The following is a 22,895-nucleotide window of genomic DNA, read 5'->3' as shown; positions in this document are numbered from 1 at the left end:
TGGGAGGTTCATTACCTCTGACAACGAATATGTAGCTTAAAAGGTATGTTTAAATGTGTATTTATTTCTGCAATAAAGATGGTGACACTACAATAATACAGATTTATAATAGGCCTATATCTAAAAATACATACAGCGTAATTATTTATATATATATACACTGAACAAAAATATAAACACAGCATGCAACAATTCAAAGATTTTACTGAGTTACAGATCATATAGGGAAATCAGTCAATTGAAATAAATTCATTAGGCCGTAATCTATGGATTTCACATGACTGGGAAAACAGATTGCTTCTGTTGGTCACAGATACCTTAAAAAAAGGTAGGAGCGTGGATCAGCAAAACAGTCAGTATCTGGTGTGACCACAATTTGTCTCATACAGCTTGACACATCTCCTTCGCATAGACTTGATCAGACTGTTGATTGTGGCCAGTGGAATGTTGTCCCACTCCTCATTAATGGCTGTGCAAAGTTGCTGGATATTGGCAGAGACTGGAACACGTTGTCGTACATGTCGATCCAGAGCATCCCAAATATGCTCAATGGGTGACATGGTGAGTATGCAGAACATGGAAGCTTCCAGGAATTGTGTACAGATCCCTGCGACATGGCGCTGTGCATTGTCATGATGAAACATGTGGTGATGGAAACGGGTGAATGGCATGACAGTGGGCCTCAGGATCTCATCACAGTATCTTTGTGCATTCAAATTGCAATAGATAAAATGCAATTGTGTTTGTTGTCCGTAGCTTATGCCTGGCCATACCATAACCCCACCTCCACTATGGTGCACTCTGTTCACAACATTGACATCAGCAAACAGTTCGCCCACATTGAAGGTGAGCCTTTCCCACTGAAGTAGGTTACGATGACGAACTGCAGTCAGGTCAAGACACTGGTGAGGACTGATGAGCTTCCCCGAGAATCCCACAGTTTCATTACCTATCTGTGTGGCTGGTCTCATATGATCCCGCAGGTGAAAAAGGAGATGTGGAGGTCCTGGGCTGGCGTGGTTGTGTGGCCGATTGGATGTAATGCCACATTTTCTTTTTTCACAAAACGACATTGCTTATGGTAGAGAAATTAACATTCCATTCTCTGGCAACAGCTCTGGTGGACATTACTGCAGTCAGCATGCCAATTATACACTCTCAAAACTTGAGACATCTGTGCCATTGTGTTGTGTGACAAAACTGCACATTTTGGAATGGCCATTTATTGTCCCCAGGACAAGGTGTGCCTATGTATCGATCATGCTGTTTAATCAGCTTCTTGACATTCCACATCTGTCAGGTAGATGGACTCTCTTGGCAAAGGAGAAATGTTAACTGACAGGGATGCAAACAAATTTGTGCACAACATTTGAGAGTGCATATGGAACATTTCTGAGATCAACACTTTATATGTTATGTTTATATTTCTGTTCAGTATATGTATATATACAGTGCATTCAGAAAGTATTTAGACACCTTGACTTTTTCTCAATTTTGTTGCGTTAGAGCATTATTCTAAAATTGATTCAATTGTTTTTCCTCCCTCATCAATCTACACAAAATACTCCATAATGACAAAGCAAAAGCAGATTTTTTTGCAAATTAAATACAAAAAACAACAACTGAAATATCACATTTATATAAGCATTCAGACACTTCACTCAGTACTTTGTTCAAGCACCTTTGGCAGCGATAACAGCCTCAAGTCTTCTTGGGTATGATGCTACAAGCTTGGCACACCTGTATTTTGGGAGTTTCTACCATTCTTCTCTGCAGATCCTGTCAAGCTCTGTCAGGTTGAATGGGGGTCGTCGCTGCACAGCTATTTTCAGGTCTTTGATCGGGTTCAAGTCCGGCTCTGGTTGGCCCCTCAGGACATTCACCCGAAGCCACTCCTGCGTTGTCTTGGCTATGTGCTTAGGGTCTTTGTCCTTATGGAAGGTGAACCTTCGCCCCAGTCTGTGGTACTGAGAGCTCGGGAACAGGTTTTCATCAAGGAACTCTCTGTACTTTGTTCCGTTCATCTTTACCTCGATCCTGATTAGTCTCTCAGTCCCTGCTGCTGAAAAACATCCCAATAGCATGATGCTGCCACCGCCATGCTTCACCGTAGGGATGGTGCCAGGTCTCCTCCAGACATGATGCTGGCATTCATGCTGAAGTGTTGAGTGTTGGTTTCATCAGACCAGAGAATCTTGTTTCTCATGGTCTGAGTGTCCTTTAGGTGCATTTTGGCAAACTCCAAGCAGGCTGTCATGTGCCTTTTCCTGAGGAATGGCTTCCGTCTGGCCACTCTACTGATTGGTGGAGTACTGCAGAGATGGTTGTCCTTCTGGAATGTTCTCCCATCTCCACAGAGGAACTCTGGAGCTCTGTCAGAGTGACCATCCGGTTCTTGGTTACCTCCCTGACCAAGGCCCTTCTTCCCCGATTGCTCAGTTTGGCCAGGCGGCCAGCTCTAGGAAGAATCTTGGTGGTTCCAAACTTCTTCCATTTAAGAATAATGGAGGCCCGTCAATGGACCGTCAATGACTGCAGAAATATTTTGGTACCCTTCCCCAGATATGTGCCTCAACACAATACTGACTCGGCACTCAAGGGACAATTCCTTCAACCTCATGGCTTGGTTTTTGCTCTGACATGCACTGTCAACTGTGGGACCTTATATAGACAGGTGTGTGCCTTTTCAAATCATGTCCAATCAATTGAATTTACCACAGGTGGACTCCAAACAAGTTGTAAAAACATCTCAAGGATAATCAATGGAGACAGGATGCACCTGAGCTCATTTTTGAGTCCATAGCAAAGGGTCTGAATTTTATATATTTAAAAAAAAAAAATCAAATTCTAGAAACCTGTTTTCGCTTTGTCATTATGGGGCATTGTGTGTAGATTGATGAGAGAAAAATATGATTTAATCAATTTTAGAATAAGGCTATAACCTAACAAGTGAAGGGGTCTGAATACATTTAGCTTTATTTGATTGTGTTTTACTTTTCGTGTACTGATGTGTAAATTGATCTGTATTTCAATTAAACGATCACGTTTATTTATAAAGCCCTACTGACATCAGCAGATGTAAATCCCTAGAAAGGCAGGAACCTAGAAATAAACCTAGAGAGGAACCAGGCTCTGAGTGGCTAGTCCCCTTCTGGCTGTGCCAGGTGGAGATTGATGTGTATATTGATTTGTAGTGATGTGTATGTTTGATACAGGGCTCATCTGTAAAAGAGACCTTGGTCTCAGCGTGACTCACTGTCAAAATAAAGGTTAAATAAATCATATAAACTTTTGTGGCTGTGAGGAAACACATTTTTATTTTATTTTTTGTTGTACATGTTTGCCTTTAATCTATTTGGGAGCACAGCGTCACACTCACCTTGGGGCTGCAGAGACTTGAGGCTGTTGACTTTTTTGAAACAGTCATCTCCACTGATGGAGATTAGACATGCTGCATTCGAGATTAGTCAATCTGAACTCTGATCTCAGTTTCTATGCTGCAAGTGTTTTACGTTTGATCTATCCTTTTAAGATGGAGGAGACTGATAAAACTGAGAGTTGGGACTCCAATCTGGGCTTCTGGCATGGGCTGGCAGCAAAACTCCAGAAAATCGCTCAAGTCCATATCTCCACCATATCTGAAATGTCGGCGATATGACAGGTGCTAATTTACGATGATGCTGACTGTGGCTGCAGGGGGTGGAGTGTGCAATCTCACTCCATAACATCTTTGCATCCCATTATGACTCATAAGTCTCGTCACCTTCTTCTCTGCCTGACATCCATGTTATGAGTCCCTCTTCTGCAGATTGTGCTGTTCGCACCTCATTGACAAGTGTCATTTCCTCCCCACGTCTCTTTGAACCAAGAAGAAATAACTATAAATGATTTTCTGCTGTACCACTCAAGTGTCCCCCTGATGATGCTGGATTTACAGCAGCTTCATGAAATAAAAAGTAACAACACTGAACTAATGTGAGACCTCCGCACATATGGGTGGCAGGTAAGAAGTTTGTATCCCAGATCCAACAGGAAACCTCTGGTTTCTGGCATTCTAATCCTTCTCTTGCCACCAACTGCTCAAAGGGCACTGTGCTACCAACCCCTGAAAAAGGTAAATAGACACATTTCCATTCTCGAACAAAGAACATTCTTTATACAAGAGGCCTAACATACCTACTGAATAGTGCACAGGCCCTACTGGCAACAAAGGTCTAATTTTATTCAGGCCTGCCATGGTTAACAAACAATTTAAACCTGTAGTGTAGTCATAAAACTAGTGTCAACTTCAATAATATAAATCATATTTACAATGTACTACAGAAACATTCATTTGCATACAGAAATATTCATGTGGGTACTTCCCAATGATTCGTTTGGAGAATGGCCTGTTTAGTAATGTATTAACCTGATTTGACAGTGAGACAAATATGATGTCATGGCAGTCTATTCATGGTGTTATCTTTGCTATAAAATGAGTATGTTAGCTCAACCCATTTTCATGGTAATTGAGGGTCAATTTGGTCTAGAATAGGAAGTGAAATGCAGGGTTTATCCTACATTCAAATTTCTCAAACAAGGTCATGACCATATTATTTTGTTCTTATCTACGTAGATGGAATGTGCATTTAGCATTTCTGCATTTGGTAAATTCCAACAACAAAAAAAGCCAAATGAAATGACTAACACATTGGATGAAAGGACATAACCCAAGAGAAGTTGAAAATATCTCAAACTTAAAGGCCCAGTATAGTCAATGTTATTTCCTATGTTTTATATTTCCACACTATGAGGTTAGAATAATACTGTGAAATTGTTAAAATAATGCCTTTTAGCCGATACCAATGGTGACAGCTAGTCTTACTAGGGTCCAATACATAACGAAAAAGACATTACAGACCAAAAAATACTTCACAAATTCACAAACAGTGTAAGAGCTGATTGAATCTAACATGGCGCCGACAGGGATGGTCACCTCGCTTCGAGTCCTTAGGAAACTATGAAGTATTTTTTTTATGTATTATTTATTACATTGTTACCCCAGAAAGTCTCATTACATACAGCCGGGAAGAACTATTGGATAGAAGAGCAACGTCAACTTACTAACATTATGACCAGGCATACAACTTTCCAGAAGCAGATCCTCTGTTTGGACCTCCACCCAGGACAATGGATCTAATCCCAGAAGCCGACCCAAAACAACGGCGCCACAGAAGAGGCAGACGGAGTGGCTCCGTAGACGTGCACATCGCCCACCGCGCCCGAGTATACTACTTGCCAATGTCCAGTCTCTTCAACAAGGTAGACAAAATTCTAGCAAGGGTTGCCTTTCAGAGAGACATCAGATAATGTACCATCCTCTGTTTCATGGAACATGCCTCTCTAGGGATATGTTGTCGAAATCGCTTCAGCCACTGGGCTTCTCCATGCATCGCACCGACAGAGATGAACACCTCTCTGGGAAGAGGAAGGCCGGGGGTGTATGCTTCATGATTAACGACTCATGTGTAATCATAACAACATACAGTAACTCAAGTCTTCTGCTCACCCGACCTAGAATTCCTTACAATCAAATGCCTGGCATATTAACTCCCAAGAGAATTCTCATCAATTATCGTCACAGCTGTGTACATTCCCCCTCAAGCAGACACCACGACGGCCCTCAAGGAACTTCACTGGACTCAATGTAAACTGGAAACCATATATCCTGAGGCTGCATTTATTGTAGCTGGGAATTTTAACAAAGCATATTTGAAAACAAGGCCAACTAAATTCTATCAGCATATTGATTGTAGTACTCGCGGGGGTAGTACACTCGATCACTGCTACTCTAACTTCTACAATGCATACAAAGCCCTCTCCCGCCCTCCCTTCGGCAAATCCGACCACGATCTTGCTCCTACCATCTTATTGGCAGAAACTCAAACAGGATGTACCAGTGACTAGAAACATTCAATGCTGGTCTGGCCAATCGGAATCCATACTTCAAGATTGTTTTGATCACGCGGACTGGGATCTGTTCCGGTCAGTCTCAGAGAACAACATCGATCTATATGCTGACTCATGAGTGAGTTAATTAGGATGTGCATTGGAGATGTTGTACCTACTGTGACAATTAAAACCTACCCTATCCATAAACGGATGGATGGCGGCATTCGTGAACCATCGCATTTAACCATGGAAAGACGTCTGGGAATATGGCTGAATATAAACAGTGTAGTTATTCCCTCCGCAAGGCAATGAAACAAGCGAAATGCCAGTATAGGGACAAATGGAGTCGCAATTCAACGGCTCAGACACGAGACATATGTGGCAGGGTCTAAAAGAAATCATGGATTACAAAAAGAAATCCAGCCACGTCACGGACACCGACATCAAGATTCCAGACAAACTAAACACCTTCTTTGCCCGCTTTGAGGATAATACAGTGCCACCGTCGCAACCCGCTATCAAGGACTGAGCCCCCCCTTTCCTTCTCCGTGGCTGACGTGAGTAAAACATTTAAACATGTAAATCTCGCAAGGCTGCTGGCCCAGATGACACCCCTAGCCACGCATGCGCAGACCAGCTGGCTGGTGTGTTTACGGACATATTCAATCGCTCCCTATCCAAGTCTGCTGTCCCCACATGCTTCAAGATGGCCACTATTATTCCTGTACCCAAGAAGGCAAAGATAACTGAACTAAATGACTAACGCCCCATAGCACTCACTTCTGTCATCATGAAGTGCTTTGAGAGACTAGTCAAGGATCATATCACCTCCACCTTACTGGCCACCCTAGACCCACTTCAGTATGCATAGTGCCCCAACAGGTACACAGATGATGCAATTGCCATCACACTGCACACTGTCCTATCCCATCTGGACAAGACAAATACCTATGTAAGAATGCTGTTAATTGACTACAGCTCAGCATGCAACACCACAGTACCCTCCAAGCTCATCATCAAGCTGGAGGCCCTGGGTCTCAACCCCAACCTTTGCAATTGGGTCTTTTACTTTCTGACGGGCCGCCCCCAGGTGGTGAAGGTAGGTAACAACATCTCCACTTCGCTGATCCTCAACACTGGGGCCCCACAAGGGTGCGTTCTCAGCCCCCTCCTGTACTCCTTGTTAACCCACGACTGTGTGGCCATGCACACCTCCAACTCAATCATCAAGTTTGCAGACGACACAACAGTCGTGGATTACCAACAACGATGACAAGACAGCCTTCAGGGAGGAGGTGAGAGCACTCAGAGTGTGGTGTCAGGAAAACAACCTCTCACTCAATCTCAACAAAACAAAGGAGATGATCGTGGACTTCAGGAAACAGCAGAGGGAGCACCCCCCTATCCACATTGAAGGGCCAGCAGTGGAGAAGGTAGAACGTTTTAAGTTCTTCGGCGTACACATCACAGGCAAACTGAAATGGCCATCAGACTGCTAAACAGCAATCTCTAACTCAGAGACCCAATCACAGGCCACTTTTTAATAAATGGATCACTAGTCACTTTAAACAACGCCACTTTATATAATGGCACTTTAATCATGTTTACATAATATACATTACTCATATCATATGAACAGTTGAAGTCAGAAGTTTACATACACCTTAGCCAAATACATTTAATCACAATTCCTGACATTTAATCGTAGTGAAAATGTCCTGTCTTAGGTCATTTAGGTTCACCACTTCATTTTAAGAATGTGAAATGTCAGAATAATAGTAGAGAAAATGATTTATTTAGGCTTTTACTTCTTTCATCACATTCCCAGGGGGTCAGAAGTTTACATACACTCAATTAGTATTCGATAGCATTGCCTTCAAATTGTTTAACTTCGGTCAAATGTTTAGGGTAGCCTTCCACAATAAGATGGGTGAATTTTGGCCCATTCCTCCTGACAGAGCTGGTGTAACTGTGTCAGGTTTGTAGGCCTCCTTGCTCGCAAACACTTTTTCAGTTCTTCCCACAAATTTCTATAGGATTGAGGTCAGGGCTTTGTGATGGCCACTCCAATACCTTGACTTTGTTGTCCTTAAGGCATTTTGCCACAACTTTATGAAGTATGCTAAGGGTCATTTTCCATTTGGAAGACCCATTTGCAACCAAGCTTTAACTGATGTCTTGAGATGTTGTTTCAATATATCCACATAATTTTTCTCCCTCATGATGCCATCTATTTTGTGAAGTGCACCAGTCCCTCCTGCAGCAAAGCACCCCCACAACATGATGCTGCCATCCCCCATTCCCCCTTTTCCTCCAAACATAAAGATGGTCATTATGGCCAAGCAGTTCTATTTTTGTTTCATCAGACCAGAAGACATTTCTCCAAAAAGTACGATCTTTGTCCCCATGTGCAGTTGCAAACCGTAGTCTTGCCTTTTTTATGGTGGTTTTGGATCAGTAGCTTCTTCTTTGCTGAGCAGCCTTTCAGGGTATGTCAATATAGTACTCGTTTTACTGTGGAAATAGACACTTTTGTACCTGCGTCCTCCAGCATCTTCACAAGGTCCTTTGCTGTTGTTCTGGGACTGATTTTCACTTTTCGCACCAAAGTACATTCATCTCTAGGAGACAGAACACGTCTCCTTCCTGAGCAGTATGACGGCTGCGTGGTCCCATGGTGTTTATACTTATGAAAGACGTACCGTTGAAACTTCTCCCAAGGATGAACAAGACTTGTGGAGGTCTACAATGTTTTTTTTTAGGTGTTGGCTGATTTATTTTAATTTTCCCATGATGTCAAGCAGAGGCACTGAGTTTGAAGGTAGGTCTTGAAATACATCCACAGGAACACCTCGAATTGACTCAAATTATGTCAATTAGCAGAAACTTCTAAAGCCTTGACATCATTTTCTGGAATTTTCCAAGCTGTTTAAAGGCACAATCAACTTAGTGTATGTAAACTTAATCTATCTATAAACAATTGTTGGAAAAAATACTTGTGTCATGCACAAAGTAGATGTCCTAACCGACTTGCCAAAACTTTAGTTTGTTAACAAGAAATTTGTGGAGTGGTTGAAAAAAATAGTATTAATTAAAGACTCCAACATAAGTGTATGTAAACCTCCGACTTTAACTGTATTTCATACCATCTATTGCACCTTTCCTATACCGCTCGTCCATCACTCATCTACATATTTATATGTAGATATTCTCATTCAGCCATTTAGATTTGTGTGTATTAGGTAGTTGTTGGGGAATTTTTAGATTACATGTTAGATATTAATGCAATGTCGGAACTAGAAGCGTGTGTGTGTATGTATGTGTATGTGACCAATGAAATTTAATTTGAGTATTGGCCTGACTGGTTGACATCAACAGGCAGTAAAATAGTTAATAGACCAATAAAAAAAGAGTTCCTAACCTCTCTGCCAATAACATCTAGTTTTCCCTTCCCCACTCAGACCACTCCAAGGCATTCATTCTTTTAAAATATTTTTTAGGGGGTATATCTGCTTTAATAATGCAGAGTTCCAAACCGGTCTTCCATCAATGTAATTATCTACATAGTTTCCAATTCCCCATATTTTTGTGGTAAATATACAGTACCAGTCAAAAGTTTGGACACACCTACTCATTCAAGGTTTTTAAATTTTTTTAAAATCATTTTCTACATTGTATAATACTAGTGAAGACATCAGAACTATGAAATAACCCATATGGAATCATGTAATAACCAAAAATGCGTCTAATGCAGAGGATAAGATCATTAGAGTTACCAGCCTCACAAATTTCAGCCCAAAAAATGCTTCAGAGTTCTAGTAACAGACACATATCAACATCAACTGTCCCTTCACCAATTGTGCTATTGTGTGTGTTTTTTCACATTTTGTACAGAATGTTGCTGCCACCATCTGTTATGACCGAAAAGAGCTTCTGGATATGAGGACAGCGATTACTCACCTCGTACTGGACAAAGATTTTTCGGGCGCAAAGGATTTACTTCAGACACCGGACAAGGCCCAAATCCCTGTCATTCGCATGAAGAAGATATGGAGATATCGGGGATGTTGGTCGGGGTGCCTTGTAAGGCACGTGGGTAATCCGCCTCTACCATCAGTCTAATTAGCCAACATGCAATCACTGGATAACAAAATGGATGAGCTCTGATAAAGATTATCCTACCAATGGGACATTAGAAACTGTAAAATCTTATGTTTCACCAAGTCGTGGCTGAACGATGACATGGATAACATACAGCTGGCGGGGTTTTCCGTGTATCGGCAAGATAGAAGAACTGCCTCTGGTATGACAAGGGGTGGCGGTCAAGGTCTATTTGTCAATAACAGCTAGTGCACAACATCTAATATTAAGGAAGTCGCAAGGTTTTGCTCGCCTGAGGTAGAGTATCTCATGATAAGCTGTAGACCACACAAAGAGAGTTTTCATATACACTGCCCCCCAAAATAAAGGGAACACTTAAACAACACAATGTAACTCCAAGTCAATCACACTTCTGTGAAATCAAACTGTCCACTTAGGAAGCAACACTGATTGACAATACATTTCACATGCTGTTGTGCAAATGGGATAGACAACAGGTGGAAATTATAGGCAATTAGCAAGACCCCCCCCCAATAAAGGAGTGGTTCTGCAGGTGATAACCACAGACCACTTCTCAGTTCCTATGCTTCCTGGCTGATGTTTTGGTCACTTTTGAATGCTGGCGGTGCTTTCACTCTAGTGGTAGCATAAGACGGAGTCTACAACCCACACAAGTGGCTCAGGTAGTGCAGCTTCCCCAGACCTGAATCCAATTGAGCACATCTGGGACATCATGTCTCGCTACATCCACCAACGCCACATTGCACCACAGACTGTCCAGGAGTTGGCAGATGCTTTAGTCCAGGTCTGGGAGGAGATCCCTCAGGAGACCATCCGCCACCTCATCAGGAGCATGCCAGGCATTGTAGGGAGGTCATACAGGCACGTGGAGGCCACACACACTACTAAGCCTCATTTTGACTTGTTTTAAGGACATTACATCAAACTGTCCTGTTCGAAAGATCTCATTCTGGGGTGATTTGGGTGACCGTTTCCCACTTAATTTGTGACAAATGCTCCTCATCTTGAAGAGATTTGCCATAATAAATAACATTCTCTTATTACCTCTCATTACCAGGTGTCCATCACAATAAACCTGGGTGTTGAAACTACCATCACTCGTTCTCAGAAAGTTAGAGAATGCATTCGGCATCATGGCAGCAAGGATGAGGATTCTTGATGGACACACAGACTCGGTTCTTTGTGTGCACTTTGAACCAGTAGTTTTAATCTTGCTAATAAAATGATATGATTTTGGATTGATTGAACTACACCGCAAGTAGAAAGCCTGTAATCAAGTAACATGGCACCGACAGACATGGCAGCTCTGCTTGTAGTTCCTAAGCAACTGTGCAGTATTTTGTTTTTTGGTGTGTAATTTCTTATATTATTAGCCCAGAACATTTTTTGTGTTATTACATGAAGATTGAAATAACTTTTGGATATTAGAGCGGCGGTAACTTACCAGGAATACGACTTTCCCGAATTGGATCCTTTGTACACACCCACGAAGGCAATTGAACTTATCCCAGAGGTTGCTCCAAGATCCCACCGGCAGAGAAGAGATATTTGGAGTGGACTTCTAGTTGGACTCAGTAGGCAGGCACACCATCCACTGCGTCCGAGTATATTACTCGCTAATGTTCAGTCTCTGGACTATGAAGTAGAAGAGCTCAGGGCGAGGATCTCCTTCCAGAGAGACATCAGGAACTCTGTTTCAAGGAATCATGGCTCTCTCCGGATATACTGTCCCTGCCCAAACATCCAGCTGGGTTCTCAGTACATCGCGCAGACAGGAATAAATAACTCTCGGGGAAGTAGAAGGGCAGTGATGTATGTTCCATGATTAACCACTCATGGTGTGATTGTGATAACTTACAGAAACTATAGTCCTATTGTCACCCAACCTAGAATACCTCACAATCAAATGCCGAACGTATTACCTCCCTCTTCGATTATAGTAACAGCCATGTATATTCCCCCTTAAGCCGATACCATGACGGCCCTCAAGGGGAAAAAAAAATGTTTTTTTTTTATTTCACCTTTATTTAACCAGGTAGGCTAGTTGAGAACAAGTTCTCATTTGCAACTGCAACCTGGCCAAGATAAAGCATAGCAGTGTGAACGGACAACAACACATTGTTACACATGGAGTAAACAATAAACAAGTCAATAACATAGTAGAAAGAAAAAAAATCTATATACATTGTGTGCAAAAGGCATGAGGAGGTAGGCAATAAATAGGCCATAGGAGTGAATAATTACAATTTCGCAGATTAACACTGGAGTGATAAATGATCAGATGAACATGTGCAGGTAGAGATACTGGTGTGCAAAAGAGCAGAAAAGTAAATAAAATAAAAACAGTATGGTGATGAGGTAGGTAAATTGGGTGGGCTATATACCGATGGGCTATGTACAGCTGCAGCGATCGGTTAGCTGCTCAGATAGCAGATGTTTAAAGTTGGTGAGGGAGATAAGTCTCCAACATCAGAGATTTTTGCAATTCGTTCCAGTTGCAGGCAGAAGAGAACTGGAAGGAAAGGCGGCCAAATGAGGTTTTGGCTTCAGGGATGATCAGTGAGATACACCTGCTGGAGCGCATGCTACGGGTGGGTGTTGCCATCGTGACCAGTGAACTGAGATAAGGCGGAGCTTTACCTAGCATAGACTTGTAGATGACCTGGAGCCAGTGGGTCTGGCGACGAACATGTAGCGAGGGCCAGCCGACTAGAGCATACAGGTCACAGTGGTGGGTGGTATAAGGTGCTTTAGTAACAAAACGGATGGCACTGTGATAAACTGCATCCAGTAGAGTATTGGAAGCTATTGTGTAGATGACATCGCCGAAGTCGAGGATCGGTAAGATAGTCAGTTTTACTAGGGTAAGTTTTGCGGCGTGAATACACTGAACTTTATGCAAACTGGAAACCACATATCGTGAGGCTGCATTTATTGTTGCTGGACATTTTAACAAATCAAATTTGAGGAAAATGCTACCGAAGTTGTATCAACACATTGACTGTAGTACTCTCACTGGGAAAACACTCAAACACTGCTATTCTCTATTCTGGGATGCCTATAATGCCCTCCCTCGCCCTCCCTTCAGCAAATCAGATCGCAGATTTGCTCCTCCCTTCCTATAGGCAGAAACTCAAACAGGAAGTACCCGTGCTAAGGTCTATTCAACAATCCATGATTCATGATTGTTTTGATCACGCGGACTGGAATATGTTCCGGGTAGCCTTGGAGGATAACATTGATGAATACACGGACACGGTGACTGAGTTCATCAGGAAGTTTATAGGGGCTGTTGTTCCCACTGTGACTGTTAAAACCTACCCAAACCAGAAACCATTGATAGATGGCAGCTTTCGCGCTAAACTGAAAGCAAGAACCACCGCAATTAACCATTGCAAGGTGACTGGGAATATGGTTGAATACAAACAGTGTAGTTTTTCCCTCTATAAGGCAATTAAACAGGCAAAACGTCAGTACAGAGAGAAAGTGGAGTCGCAGCTCAACGGTTCACACACAAGACTTATGTGGCAGGGTCTACAGCCAATCACGGATTACAAAGGGAAAACCAGCATCGTCGCGGACACCGACATCTTGCTCCCGTACAAGCTAAACACCTTCTTTGCCCGCTTTGAGAATTACACAGTGCCATCGACACGGCCCGCTCCCAAGGATTGTGGGCTCTCGATCTCCGTGGCCGACGTGAGTAAGACATTTAAGCGTGTTGACCTCGCATGGCTGCCGGCCCAGACGGAATCCCTAGCCGCATCCTCAGAGCATGCGCATACCAGCTGGCTGGAGTGTTTACAGACATAGTCAATCTCTGCCTATCCCAGTCTGCTATCCCCACCTGTTTCAAGATGTCCACCATTGTTCCTGTACCTAAGAAAGCATAGGTAACTAAACTAAATCACTTCTGTCATCATGAAGTGCTTTGAGAGAATAATTAAGGATCATATCACCTGTACCTTACCTGACACCCTAGTACCAGGTAAATGTGCTTGCCGTCCCAATAGATACACAGACGATGCAATCACCATTGCACTGCACACTGCCCTATCCAATCTGGACAAGAGGAATACATATGTAAGAATTCTGTTCATTGACTAAAGCTCAGCCTTCAACACCACAGTACCCTCCAAGCTCATCATTAAGCTCGTGGCCCTGGGTCTGAACCCCGCCCTGTGCAACTGGATCCTGGACTTCCTGACGGGCCACCTCCAGGTGGCGAAGGCCCCAGAAGGGTGCGTGCTCAGCCCCCTCCTGTACTCCCTGTTCACCCATGACTGCGTGGCCACGTACACCTCCAACTCAATCATCAATTTTGCAGACGACACAACCATATTACCCAATTACCAACATTGACGAGACAGCCTACAGGGAGAAGGTGAGGGCCCTTGTGGAGTCGTACCAGGAAAATAACCTCTCCCTCAACGTCAACAAAACAATGGAGCTGATTGTGGACTTCAGGAAAAAGCAAAGGTAGCACACCCCTATCCACATTGACGGGACCACAGTGGAGAAGGTGGAAAGCTTCAAATTCCTCGGCGCACACATCACTGACGATCTGAAATGGCCACCCACACAGACAGTGTGGTGAAGGTGTGATAGCGCCTCTTTAACCTCAGGAGGCTGAAGAAATTTGGCTTGGCCCCTGAAGACCCACAAACTTTTACAGATGCACATTTGAGAGCATCCTGTCGGACTGTATCACGGCAACTGTACAGCCTGCAACCCCAGGGCTCTCCAGAGGGTTGTGAAGTCTGCCCAACGCATCACCGGGGGCACACTGCCTGCCCTCCAGGACACCTACAGCACCCGATGTCACAGGAAGGCCAAAAAGATAATCAAGGACTTCAACCACCCGAGCCATGGCCTGTTCACCCCACTACCATCCAAAAGGCGAGGTCAGTACAGGTGCATCAAAGCAGGGACTGAGAGACTGAAAAACAGCTTCAAGGCCATCAGACTGTTAAATGGCAATCACGAGCTGGCTACCACCTGGTTTCTCAACCCTGCACCTTACAGGCTGCTGCCCTATATACATAGACATGGAATCACTGTTACTTTAATAATGGGACACTAGTCACTTTAATAAGGTTTACGTACCGCCTTGCTCATTTCATATGTATATACTGTATTATATTCTACTGTATTTTTGTCAATGCCACTGCTCGTCCTATATTTCTTAATTTTATTATTTTACTTTTAGATTTGTGTGTGTTGTGATTCGTTAGATATTACTGCACTGTTGAAGCTAGGAACACAAGCCTTTTGCTACACCCGCAAAACCATCTGCTAAAAATGTGTTTGTGACCAATAAAATGTGATTTCATTTCATAACGTCTATGGAACACAGCTCTTCTGTACATTGTCAGCACTAGATGTACAAATGGAATCTATTGAAACACCTTGTATTGAGATGGAGAAATGCCGACAGAGCTTTTTCAGTACAAAAAATAAACATGTATTCTTGCTTCTGAAAGTAAACCACAAAATGTGTCTGCTGAGAACATCCATGTAAACAAGTTTCTATGGAATAACATGTAAGTGTCAGAGTGCAGTTACACATATTTCTGAAAATAAATATTTCAAAAATTGTACAACAGCTATGAATAGACAGTCAAATAGTGTCAAGATTGTAGATACAATAGGAAAACGGTGTAAAACTCATTCAGCTGGTGATTGAATTCCTTCCAGAGTTTTGGTGAGATTTCATCCACCTGTTTGTCGTCAAGGAAATGGCCGGACCAAGGTGCGGTGTGGTAAGCATAAATTATTTTATTTTAAATGTCACCAACAAAACAATAAACAACAAAACGAACGTGAAGCTCCGTAAGGCTATACATGTCACTAACAAAGACAACAACCCACAAATGAGAAAAGGAAAAAAGGCTGCCTAAGTATGATTCCCAATCAGAGACCACGATAGACAGCTGTCCCTGATTGAGAATCATACCTGGCCAAAAACAAAGAACCAGAAAGCATAGACTTTCCCACCCGAGTCACACCCTGACCAAACAAACAGAGAATAAAAGGATCTCTACGGTCAGGGCGTGACACCATGAAATCATCTATAGGTGCCAGGACTGTGGAGAGGAGGAGAAGAGGGGGGAAATTAGGAGTGTCTGGAGAGCACTGTGCATGGTGAGGGGAGGAGGAAAAAGGACAACGGAAGAGAGGAAAGGGGATCAGAGTAAAGTCTGAAATTGATTTGATTTATTTACGTCTGGGACAAGCTGGTGGCTCGGTGCTTGACGTTCTCCATGTCTTGAGATACAGTACAGTACGTCTTCAATCATTTGCAATGCCTTTGCGAGTGATGCGTCAAGGACTCAGTCAGCAGTTCTTTTCTCCCTTCTTCTCACACTCCTGCTGCTAGGCCAGCAGCATACCACCCTGCATCCTGATGCTGGCTTTCCTCTGGAGCTAAGCAGGGTTGGTCCTGGATGGCAGACTAGATGCTGCTGGAAGTGGTGTTGGGGGTCCAGTAGCAGGCACTCTTTCCTCTGGTCTAAAAAAAAAATATCCCAATGTCCCATTTCCCTGTGTAGTCTTTCAGATGGGATGTTAAACAGGTGCCCTGACTCTCTGTGGTCACTAAAGATCCCACAGCACTTATCATAAGAGTAAGGGTGTTAACCCCAGTGACTACAATAGAAAATACAACAACATATCCCATCCTTTGGTTAAGACTGCATGTTGCTTTCGGTCTTCACATGCTGAACAAGCCAGCAGCAACATTTCTGGAGTAGCTTTTCCACTAGCATCTCCATTGCGGCCCTTGATTATTTTATTTTATTTGCCTTGACAGACTTGTCGCGAACCCTACCCCACCTTTTCTAACAATTGGTTGGGACGGTTCCCAGCGTCTCCGAAATCTCCCTCCATGAATTTGCATTTACATGCTCGTCTTTATATAATGCATGGCTAAGATAGTAATGGTGAAGGTACTTTTCTACCTCCTCGGTCAATCGGCGCTCTAAGTTGTTCGCCATGTTGAATCCATGCTGAGTTTTGGGCTGAATCGACATGAAGCAGAAACTCGCGTCAACCCTACAGTTGACCAATCATGGACGAAGGGGCTTAGCTTTGGCTTCCGAACTACAGCTGGACCTTGTGAAAAAATGTGTGTGCCCGAATAGCCGACAAAACCCTAACTGAAATCCAAAATGAAACGAAAACATCAACATATGCACAAACTGTACCGAACTGTTTCGGTTGGGAAGCATGTGACTGCCTCTTCTTATGGGCAGGTGGGATGGTAGCATCCCATCTGGCCAACATCTGGTGAAATTGCAGAGCGTGAAATTCAAACTACAGAATTGTAAATATTTAACCTCTCTAGGGTAAGCTTGCGTCCCACATGGCCAATAGCCAGGGGAAATGCAGAGCGCCAAATTAAAATTCATTTCTATAAAAATCAAACGTTCATTAAATTACATAAGCAAGATAGCAAATTAAAGCTACACTCGTTGTGAATCCAGCCAACATGTCAGATTCCAAAAAGGCTTTTCGGCGAAAGCATAAGATGCTATTATCTGAAGATATCACAACAGTAAAAAATGAGAGAGTAGCATATTTCTACTCTTGCAGGCTTGACACAAAACACAGAAATAAAATATAAATCATGCCTTACCTTTGACGAGCATCTTTTGTTGGCACTCCTATATGTCCCATAAACATCACAAATGGTCCTTTTTGTTTGATTAATTCGATATACAATGGGGCAAAAAAGTATTTAGTCAGCAACCAATTGTGCAAGTTCTCCCACTTAAAAAGATGAGAGAGGCCTGTAATTTTCATCATAGGTACACTTCAACTATGACAGACAAAATTAGAAAAATCACATTGCAGGATTTTTTATGAATTTATTTGCAAATTATGGTGGAAAATAAGTATTTGGTCAATAACAAAAGTTCTCAATACTTTGTTATATACCCTTTGTTGGCAATGACAGAGGTTAAACGTTTTCTGTAAGTCTTCACAAGGTTTTCACACACTGTTGCTGGTATTTTGGTCCATTCCTCCATGCAGATCTCCTCTAAAGCAGTGATGTTTTGGGGCTGTTGCTGGGCAACACATACTTTCAACTCCCTCCAAAGATTTTCTATAGGGTTGAGATCTGGAAACTGGCTAGGCCACTCCAGGATCTTGAAATGCTTCTTACGAAGCCACTCCTTCGTTGCCCGGGCGGTGTGTTTGGGATCATTGTCATGCTGAAAGACCCAGCCACGTTTCATCTTCTATGCCCTTGCTGATGGAAGGAGGTTTTCACTCAAAATCTCACGATACATGGCCCCATTCATTCTTTCTTTACACGGATCAGTCGTCCTGGTCCCTTTGCAGAAAAACAGCCCCAAAGCATGATGTTTCCACCCGCATGCTTCACAGTAGGTTTGGTGTTCTTTGGATGCAACTCAGCATTCTTTGTCCTCCAAACACGACGAGTTGAGTTTTTACCAAAAAGTTATATTTTGGTTTCATCTTGCCATATGACATTCTCCCAATCTTCTTCTGGATCATCCAAATGCTCTCTAGCAAACTTCAGACGGGCCTGGACATGTACCGGCTTAACCTCTAGCGACGAGCAATCCTGTATCCGTGAGCCTCAAGCTCATTACCATAAAGCAACGTTTCCTATTCATGAAAATCGCAAATGAAATTAAATAAATATATTCATACACAAGCTTAGCCTTTTGTTAACAACACTGTCATCTCAGATTTTCAGAATATGCTTTTCAACCAAAGCTACACAAGCATTTGTCTAAGAGTATTGATAGCATTCAAATAAAATAATTGACCTTTGAAGAACTTCGGATGTTTTCAATGACGAGACTCTTAGTTAGATAGCAAATGTTCGTTTTTCCAAAAATATTATTTGTGTAGACGAAATAGCTCCGTTTTGTTCATCACGTTTGGCTAAGAAAAAGACCGGAAAATGCAGTCACTTACAACACGAAACTTTTTTCAAAATTAGCTCCATAATATCGACAGAAACATGGCAAACGTTGTTTAGAATCAATCCTCAAGGTGTTTTTCACATATCTATTCAATTTTTTTATTTTTTATTATTTTTTATTTCACCTTTATTTAACCAGGTAGGCTAATTGAGAACAAGTACTCATTTGCAACTGCGACCTGGCCAAGATAAAGCATAGCAGTGTGAACAGACAACACAGAGTTACTCATGGAGTACACAATTAACAAGTCAATAACACAGTAGAAAGAAAAGAGAGTCTATATGCATTGTGTGCAAAAGGCATGAGGAGGTAGGCGAATAATTACAATTTTGCAGATTAACACTAGAGTGATAAATGATCAGATGGTCATGTACAGGTAGAGATATTGGTGTGCAAAAGAGCAGAAAAGTAAATAAAATAAAAACAGTATGGGGATGAGGTAGGTAAAAATGGGTGGGCTATTTACCGATAGACTATGTACAGCTGCTGATAATCTATCAGTGTTGGCAGTTGGCTTCTCATCAGAAGCAAACGGAAAAATACTGCAGCTGGAGATTACGCAATAATTGCGACGGAGGACACCAAGCGACCACCTGGTAGATGTAGTCTCTTATGGTCAATCTTCCAATGATATGCCTACAAATATGTCACAATGCTGTCGACACCTTGGGGAAGCGACAGAAAGCCTAAGCTCATTCGTGGCCCATTCACAGCCATATAAGGAGTCATTGGCATGAGGCGGTTAAAAAAAATGCGGCACTTCCTGATTGGATTTTTATCTGTTTTTTTTTCTGTAACATCAGTTCTGTGGCACTCACAGACAATATCTTTGCAGTTTTGGAAACGTCAGAGTGTTTTCTTTCCAAAGCAATCAATTATATGCATAGTCGAGCATCTTTTCGTGACAAAATATCTTGTTTAAAACGGGAACATTTTCATCCAAAAATTCAAATAGCGCCCCCTATATCCAAGAAGTTAAGCAGGGGGACACGTCTGGCACTGCAGGATTTGAGTCCCTGGCGGCGTAGTGTGTTACTGATGGTAAGTTTAGTTACTTTGGTCCCAGCTCTCTGCAGGTCATTCACTAGGTCCCCCCCCGTGTGGTTCTGGGATTTTTGCTCACCGTTCTTGTGATCATTTTGACCTCACGGGGTGAGATCTTGCGTGGAGCCCCAGATCGAGGGAGATTATTAGTGGTCTTGTATGTCTTCCATTTCCTAATAATTGCTCCCACAGTTGATTTCTTCAAACCAAGCTGCTTACCTATTGCAGATTCAGTCTTCCCAGCCTGGTGCAGGTCTACAATTTTGTTTCTGGTGTCCTTTGACAGCTCTTTGGTCTTGGCAATAGTGGAATTTGTAGTGTGACTGTTTGAGGTTGTGGACAGGTGTCTTTTATACTGATAACAAGTTCAAACAGGTGCCATTAATACAGGTAACGAGTGGAGGACAAGAGGAGCCTCTTAAAGAAGAAGTTACAGGTCTGTGAGAGCCAGAAATCTTACTTGTTTGTAGGTGACCAAATACTTATTTTCCACCATAATTTCAAATAAATTCATAAAAAATCCTACAATGTGATTTTCTGGATTTTTTTCTCATTTTGTCTGTCATAGTTGAAGTGTCTATGAGGAAAATTACAGGCCTCTCTCATCTTTTTAAGTGGGAGAACTTGCACAATTGGTGGCTGACTAAATACTTTTTTGCCCCACTGTATATCCAAAAAGTATTTATTATTTATTTGGAGCGTTTGATCCAGAAAAACACTGCTTCCAGCTTACGCAACGTCACTACAAAATATCTCAAAATGTACCTGTAAACTTTGCCAAAACATTTCAAACTACTTTTTGTAATACAACTTTAGGTATCTCTAAACGTATATAATCGATCAAATTGAAGATGGCATGATCTGTGTTCAATACAAGGGTAAAACAAACTGATGCTACTTTTCTGGTTACGCGCCTCTATCAAAAGGTACACATGAAGTGACTGTCGTTCTGAGCTATGGTACTTCTTATTACACAAAGGAAAAAACCTCAACCAATTTCCACAAACTGGTGACATCCAGTGGAAGCGGTAGGAACTGCAGGAAAGACTATTAGAATTCTGGAATCCCCATGAAAGATCTGACCTGAATGGTTTGTCCTTGGGGTTTCACCTGGTAAATAAGTACTGTTATACGCACAGACATGATTCAAACAGTTTTCGAAACTTCAGAGTGTTTTCTATCCAATACTAATAATAATATGCATATATTAGGATCTGGGACAGAGTAAGAGGCAGTTCAGTTTGGGCATGCTATTTATCCAAAAGTGAAAATTCTGCCCCCTACCCCAAACAGGTTAACTTTCATAAAGTCACAAGTGTAATACATCAAAATAAAACTGAACGTCTTCTTAATCCAGCCGCTGTGTCAGATTTCAAAAAGGCTTTATGGCAAAAGCAAACCATGCAATTATCTGAGGACAGCGCCCCGCAAACAAACGCAAACAAATAGCAGTATAAAAAAATACTTTACCTTTGATTATCTTCTTCTGTTGGTACCTCAAAAGGTCCCAGTTACATCACAAATGGTCCTTTTGTTCGATAATGTCCTTTATATGCATAAAAACTCAGTTTAGCTGGCGCGCTTCAGTCAATAATCCACCCAGTTTCCCTCCATCAAAATGCATACAAAATTGTTCTCAAATGTTACTAGTAAACTTTTCCAAACAAGTCAAACAACATATATAATCAAACCTTAGGTACCCTAATACGTAAATAAATGATACAATTTAAGACGAAGAATTGTTATTGTCTTTACCAGAGAGAAATACCAAAGAAAGCGGTCTCATTCACGCGCTCGGAAACACTACAGCCAAAATGGGAGCCACCGTGAAATATACAATTTCTGGGTCATTTTTCTAAAAACCAGCCTGAAACTCTTTATAAAGAAACATCTAGTGGAAGCACTGGGAACTGCAATCGGGGAGGACTTCGCCTTATAATAAAAGTGACATTTATTGGGGGGGGGGTGGTTTGTCCTCGGGGTTTCGCCTGCCATATCAGTTCTGTTATACTCGCAGACATACTTTGAACAGTTTTAGAACCTTCAGAGTGTTTTCTATCCAAATCTAATCATAATATGCATATCTTAGCTTCTGGGCCTGAGTAACAGGCAGTTTACTGTGGGCACATTTTTCATCCGGATGTGAAAATACTGCCCCTTACCCAAGACAGGTTAAGCCTACATGAAACACAGCCCTTATTTCAAATGTTCCTAAAATTTCCTTTGGGAAAAATGAACAATTGGAAACATTTCTCTGTTTGACCACTAGGTTCAATAGGTATTATGACACGTCCATTGTGGGGCTCTATAGGACAGACACTTCAGAACAAACTTCCTTTGTATTTATTTTTGGGACAATCTGTTGTTCCATGTAGTGAATCTGTTATTCAATGCGTTTGCGTGGGCTAATAGCAGTAAGGGAACACCCCCCTGAAATGGACAAAATGAATGGGAAGTCATTGGCACTGGACAAACCATATACACGGTGTCCAATACCACTCAATTCGGCGTTGTTTCATTCAAAGTTGATTGCAAATGCCATATGGCAAATGCCAGGTGTAACACTTTAAAAATCCAAGAGGTGGCGAGTGCGCTCCACCATGGTTTTTCATGTTGCAAATGTAACACAAGTCAACATCCAAAAGTAAAATTTTGAAAAAGTGAACATTTTTCAAAAACTTATCACCCCCTTAAAAAAGTGTTTTCTGGACCGTTTTTCGAAATTCTTTCGATATTTTTTGTCAATTACACATGTAAGAACTGTATGAATATACTTTTGTCCAATATTATTATTATTTTATTTTTTGTGCATTAATTTTTTACTTGTGCATAAGGCAT

Source organism: Oncorhynchus kisutch, linkage group LG21 (assembly GCF_002021735.2).
Source record: "Oncorhynchus kisutch isolate 150728-3 linkage group LG21, Okis_V2, whole genome shotgun sequence".
Taxonomy (NCBI): Eukaryota; Metazoa; Chordata; class Actinopteri; order Salmoniformes; family Salmonidae; genus Oncorhynchus; species Oncorhynchus kisutch.
The sequence above is the reverse complement of the archived record's forward strand: the minus strand, read 5'-3'. Positions refer to the sequence as shown.